The sequence below is a fragment of the Homarus americanus genome, unplaced genomic scaffold (assembly GCF_018991925.1).
Source record: "Homarus americanus isolate GMGI-L3 unplaced genomic scaffold, GMGI_Hamer_2.0 scaffold14467, whole genome shotgun sequence".
NCBI classification, from domain to species: Eukaryota; Metazoa; Arthropoda; class Malacostraca; order Decapoda; family Nephropidae; genus Homarus; species Homarus americanus.
In genome coordinates, this window is record NW_024733734.1 from 7,037,267 (window position 1) to 7,043,965 (window position 6,699).

A 6,699-nucleotide genomic window follows, 5' to 3' on the forward strand; every position below is an offset into this window, starting at 1 on the left:
CAGCTGGGCATCTGGCTTGACTGAGAGAAGCATTGATGATGGAGCAGAGGGGTTTAGCAAGCTCCGGGGAGAACTCCTTGAATAGTTTCATTGGTAAGTCAATGGGGGTGGTAGAGCGTTTTAATTTTAGTTTGTCCAGGCGTTTTGCTACGTCAAATTCCTCTACTAAGTCAGTGGGAAGGGGGGCTGGTAGGTAAGCAGGGAGAGTGGTTGTGTCAAGCCGTGGGAGCGTCTGGCATATAGTAGCGAAATGGTTATTTGTTTGCTCAGCTGCGTCAACATTAGTGAGGTGGCTAAGGAAGGGGAGGGGGTGTGTCATATTGTTTAGTCCACAGAGTTCTTTAAGCTTACCATACCATTGACTGATGTTGGTCTGCTTCAGGTGTTGTAATTTGGTTGGGTAGTGGGACTTCTTTGCAGTGCGTATTTCGCGGATGACTCTGTTGCGCAGTGACCTGTAGCGGATGTGGTCATTGAGATGAAATGCTCTGTCTCTCTGTTGTATAAGTCTTTTGATCCGAGGTGTGATCCAGGGCAAGTCAGCTGGGTGAGATCTGACGGACTTCTCGGGGAAGAAGTGGTGGTGAGCTTCGGTGGTGGTGTTGGTATAATTTATCCATTTGGTTTCCACGTCATCCACGCTGAGTACTTCAGTCCAGGGATAGTGAACTATCCACTGTCCAAAGAGGCGCACTGCAGAGTCAGTAATCGGCCTGTAGGTCTTGATGTAGGGTCTCTGTACTTGAGTGGGAGTGGCAGCTGGGGACCAGAGCACTGATAAGTGTGTGCTACACCCGACAGGAGGCAGTGGTTGAGGAGGTTGGTACTGGTCCGCTAAGTCAGTTAAGATAAGGTCAAGGGTGTTTTGACCGTGTGCGTGTGTGTGTGTGTGTGTGTGTGTGTGTGTGTGTGTGTGTGTGTGTGTGTGTGTGTGTGAAATAATATAAAATTCCACGCGCACGCAACACACATATATTTCCAAAGTTTAACAGCCATTAGGGAAACAATTGATAGTTAAGATGCCTATCAACAACCTTCCCTAATTAATCAGCCACTCCCTCATTAACCCATATGGCTCTTAATAACTTACCCATTATGTTACATAAAGTTTGGGTTTCTAGTGAATTATCATACGAATTACTGTTAACTAATTAAGGAACGGAAACATGTTGAAATATTACCTGTCTCGGGTTTCATGGTAAGATGATGTGGTGTAGATGGTGTGGTGTAGATGGTGTGGTGTAGATGGTGTGGTGTAGATGGTGTGGTGTAGATGATGTGGTGTAGACGGTGTGGTGTAGACGGTGTGGTGTAGACGGTGTGGTGTAGACGGTGTGGTGTAGATGGTGTGGTGTAGATGGTGTGGTGTAGACGGTGTGGTGTAGATGGTGTGGTGTAGATGGTGTGGTGTAGATGGTGTGGTGTAGATAGTGTGGTATAGACGGTGTGGTGTAGATAGTAAGGTGTAGATAGTGTGGTATAGATGGTGTGGTATAGATGGTGTGGTGTAGATGGTGTGGTGTAGATAGTGTGGTGTAGGTAGCATGGTGTAGCTGGTGTGGTGTAGATAGTGTGGTATAGACGGTGTAGTGGTGTGGTAGGTGTGGTGTAGATGGTGTGGTATCTGTTTGTTAATGTATGTGTGTATGCGTGTGTAAGTCTGTCTTTCGTGTTTGCATGCGTGTGTGGATTTGCATGTATGTCTTCAAAAGTTTACATGCAATTTTTGTGTGCATATTTACGTACAAGTGTGTGTGTGTGTGTGTGTGTGTGTGTGTCAGGGTGGCGGTGGTGGGCTAGGGTAATGCCATATGGCCCCTGGTGGCAACGGGTCGGAGGGTGGTGGGGGGAGGAGGAGGAGGAGGGGTCATAGTAGGGGAGGAGAGCGACTAACCCTAAGAGGGGCCCCCACAACATTCTACCCTTAAGGGAAACTCCTGGAGGATGAGAGAGAATCTAAGGGTAATGAAAAAAGGGGCGAAAGAAACATTGAACTAACCTAAGGTCCAGAAGCCTCGGTCGTTTTAGTTGGAGTCTAAATTATGTTCAAAAAAGTTTGGCTCCCGAGAGGACTAGAGAGAGAGCCACCATCAACAGCGGGCGCAAGTCGGGTACTCAGACAGGCTGCCACTATCGATCCGACTCTCACACGCGACCTGTAGCGCACAATGGACATAATAAACTGAGAGATTTCATTACCCGATGGCCTGCTGTGGTGCACGGGGGCGTCCTACACGGCCCCGGGCGTCCTTTAGAGGGGTCCTTTGAGGGGGGGAGGGAGGGATTTGGACGTCCACGCGAACAGGTACTTTGACAGTGAGTAGTTCCCCATTTAGTGTTACAGACGTTTTCTTAGTTCAACAGGTCGAGATGTTTATCGTTGTTATACAGTGGAGGTCAGTTGGTTGAGCGGGTGTGGGGTGGGCGTGGTGACAGGGTGGACGGGGGTGGGGTGGCGGGTAGGGTGGGCAGGTGTAGGGTGGGCGGGTGTAGGGTGTGGTGCGGGTGTAGAGTGGGCGGGTAGGTGAGGCAGGAGGTTGGTTAGCCGGTTGGTAAAAAATGCCTCGAGTTGATGAGTAAATTAGTGAAAATAACATTAAATAAAGAAGAAAACAAGAACAACAAGAACAGCAATAATAATAATAATAATAATAATAATAATAATAATAATAATAATAATAATAATAATAATAATAATAATAAAAAAATAATAATATCGCAATCAACGAGGAAAAAATTGAAGTAACTGAAATTAGCCCCTTGAGTACGATCACTGCCTGTCTATCTGTCTGCCTGTCTATCTGTCTCCCTATATCTGACAGACTGTATCTATCTGTCTATGTATCTGTCTATCTATCTCGCTGCTTCCTTCCTCAGCTGACCCAGTCTCTCCCTTCCTCCCAGCCCCTTTTAACATACCCCTTTCCTCCCTTTACCTCATTCCCTTAGCTCTCTGATATTCTCCTTCCCTTTCCCCCACTCTCCTTCCCCTCTCTCTCTAACCCTTCCCCTCTTCCATTATAATCCTTTAAATGTCTCTCTCTCTCTCTCTCTCTCTCTCTCTCCTTGTAGCCATTTTCTCTCCCTTTCCTCACCCCTCTCACTTTCTCCTCTCCCTCACCCCTCTATTATCCCGTCATTCCCTTCTTCATTCAGCATTCTTTCCCTCTCCATTCTCCGTCCTTCCTCTTTCACTTCCCTCCTGACCTCTTCTTTCTTTCCTCTCCCTTCCTTGTTGACCTCTCCCTTCCTAACCTTAATGCTCCTCCTCATCTTTACCTTCCTCTCTCCCTCCTTCTCCCGCCCCATTCACCCTTTATCCTCCCCTTTCTCTTATTCCTCCCCTTTTCTTTTCATCTCTTTATGTTCCCTTTTGTGATTCCCTCCTTTTTCTTTCCCTGCCTTTTTCATTCCTCCTCTTCTACACTTCTCCCTCCTTCCTATATCCTTCTATTCCTCCTTCCTCCACTTTTTATCTTACCTCTTCTGTCCTTCCATCTTTCTTCTAGTTCTACCTCTTATTTTCCTCCTCTCTTCCCTCCTTCCTTTCATCTTTATTCTCCTACCATCTTATTCTCTACCTACTACTTTCATTTCTCTCTTTCTTCCTTCTTTCTTACTGCTCTGCCTTTCCCCCTCTCTCCTTACCTCATTAACCCCCCTCCCTTCTTTTCTTCCCCCTTCTTTACCTCCTTCCATCCCTCTTCTCTATTCCCCTTTCCTCCTCTCTTTTCCCCCTTAACTTTCTCTTTCCTCCCCCTTCCCTATTCCTCCTTACCTCCTTCCCTCCCTCCCCCTTTCCTCCTTAACCTTCCTCGTCCCCCCCTCTTCTCTATTCCTTCTTACCTCACTTCTACCTTCCTTCATTATCTCTCTCCTTCCTTTATTCCTTACCTCTATTACCTCGGTCCATATTGCTTAAAGGATTAGTTCAGGAGGAGTTCTCTCTCTCTCTCTCTCTCTCTCTCTCTCTGGTCTATTATCGATGACCTTCGCCCTAGTTGACCCCACACCTCATTACTCACGGATCAAACCGGACAAGATATTGGATTACCGGAATATGAGTGTGGTTGTGTGTGGTTGTGTGTGGTTGTGTGGTGTGGTAATAGTGGTTGTGTGTTGCTGTGGTTGTTGTGTGACTGCATGGTGGTGGTTTGATTGTAGTGTGGTGATTGTGTGGTGGTAAGGAGTGAGTGCGTGGTGAGGTGTGTGTGCGTACACAGGGTGGTGTAGTGCGTCTAGTGTGGCAGCATTATGTTAGTGTTAAGGTGCAAGCATTGCTTTTTCCCTCTCGCTTTCAGCTACCGCCACTGGTTAGCCCTCGTGGCGAACTATATTATTCAAAAAGAGTCTGTATAAGCAACCGTCGCAGTCAGTGTTGACAAATTTTCAAATGTGAATTATCGTACTGGAGCCTCAAAATTATCATTTCTTCATCAGATTATCGTACACTTCCCGACATTATTACTACCTTAATTCAGTCACTTTTAGTGGAATTTTACATTTTGATTGACATAGTTACCATTTACGACATTTTGAAGTATTTGTGGGGAGCAGGACCCCCCACGAAAATCCAAATAAGGACATACTCTCACCTGTTAAGGCCATTCCTTATTTTTGCTCTGGGTTCACGCCTAAGCCCCAGGTTAAGAACCGCTGCTTTTGACCAACACGTGGCAGCACTTACTTGATCTTTGCTGCGTGCCAGATACAGGAAAAGTGCAGAGAACAGCGACGTGACCTGTACATGACCTTCATCGACCTAACCAAGGCCTCCAACACGGTCAACAGGGAAGCCCTCTGGTAGACCCTCAGCCGTTTTGGCTGCCCACCAAAATTCATTACCATTGTGAGGCAACTCCACGATGGCATGAACGCAGTATCCTGCACAATGGCATCCAGTCTGAGTTCTTCCTCATCCAAACGGGGGTAAAACATTTTTTTTTACGGGGGTTAGCCCACCCGGACACAGGTCACTGACCCACATCAGCCTGGGGGGCAAAAATATAAAAAATAATAATAATAATAATAATAATAATAATAATAATAATAATAATAATAATAATAATAATAATAATAATAATAATAATAATAATAATAATAAAGAACTATAAAGAAATGCAAAAATGAAAAAAAATAGAAACAAAATACAGTATATATGTTGTGTTGTCACAGTAAGAGAAACAATGGAGACCCTGCAATTGTGTGTAAATAAGGCAGAAAGTCACATCAGCAACCTGGGACTTAGTCACAATTTTCGTGATGCCATATGGCAGCAGGGTCTACCATTAGACAACACATTATGCTTCCAATATCTTCCCAGGCGGTAGTACCTCCCTGTTTGGTAGCTGCTTACTACATGGATGTGTACTGGCACCAACTCTCTTTTCCATTTTTTTGGCTGCCTTCCTTACTCGTGCCAGTGCCAATTAAGCCGGCGGGGTGGACATCGAGTACCGGATGAAGGGTATTTTCAACATAAGACGACTCCAGGCAGGAACAAAGGTGTCGGCAGCTTCCATTACTGAACTTCAGTATGCAGACGACCTCACCCTTGTTGCTCACATTGAACACGACCTATAGGAGATCCTGAACACCTACGCAGATGCATATGCACACTTCGGCTTTGAGGTGAATGTACGTAAGACTCAGATTCTCTTTCAACCTGCCCCTGGTTCAGACACACCTCCACCATCCATCCAGCTTAACGATACTACCCTCTATAATGTTACCCAACTTCCGTATCTCGGCTCCCACCTGTCCACCACTGCGGACGTCGATGAAAAAATTCAACTTCGGATGAGATGTGCATCTCAAGCCTTTGGCAGACTCTGTACCCGTGTCTTCAGCTGTAGGGAGCTGAAATTATCTACGAAGTTGCACGTATATCGAGTAGTGGTCCTCCCCACCCTGCTATAAGGCAGCGAGACATGAGTTACATACACGAGGCGCCTCAAGGCACTTGAAAACTTTCAGCAACATAGTCTACGTTCCATCCTCCGTGCTCGCTGGGAAGACAAGAGAACAAATGTTAATATTCTCGCTGACACCAACTGTAGGAGCATCGAGGCCACCATTATCCATGAACAACTACGCTGGACTGGCCATGTTACCCGCATGGACGACAGTAGACTGCCAAAGCAGCTACTTTACAGTCACCTAACGAATAGTAAACGTAACGCTGGCGGGCAACTGAAAAGGTATAAGGATAGTCTTAAGACAAACCTGAAAAAGTGTCAAATCGACCCATGACGATTACTCCACACCGTAACGCTTGGAGGAGAACCGCACAAGAAGGTGTCAATATTTTCGAGTTAGACCAACTGCATACCGAAGCAGACAAGCGCCAACGCCGGAAAGATGCTACCACCGCCCCTCCCGCACTAGATGTAGCCCTCCACATGTGCAACATCTGTGAACGACCCTGCTGGTCCCGAATCGGCCTCTTTAGTCACCTCAGAACTCACCAACGAAGGTGACATCCTTAATACCTCATGTTATTGTCTTATAGCTGGATGATCGTAATACTGGATTCCGAGTGACAGCAAAATAGTTGTAGTATGGTGTGGTAGTGGTGATAGTGTGGTGTGACTGTCTGGTATGGTAGTGGTAGTAGTGAAGGAGATAGTGTGTTGTGGTTGTATCGTGTGGTTGTGGTGGTAGTATGGTGTGGTATTATCGTGTGATTGTATCGTGTGG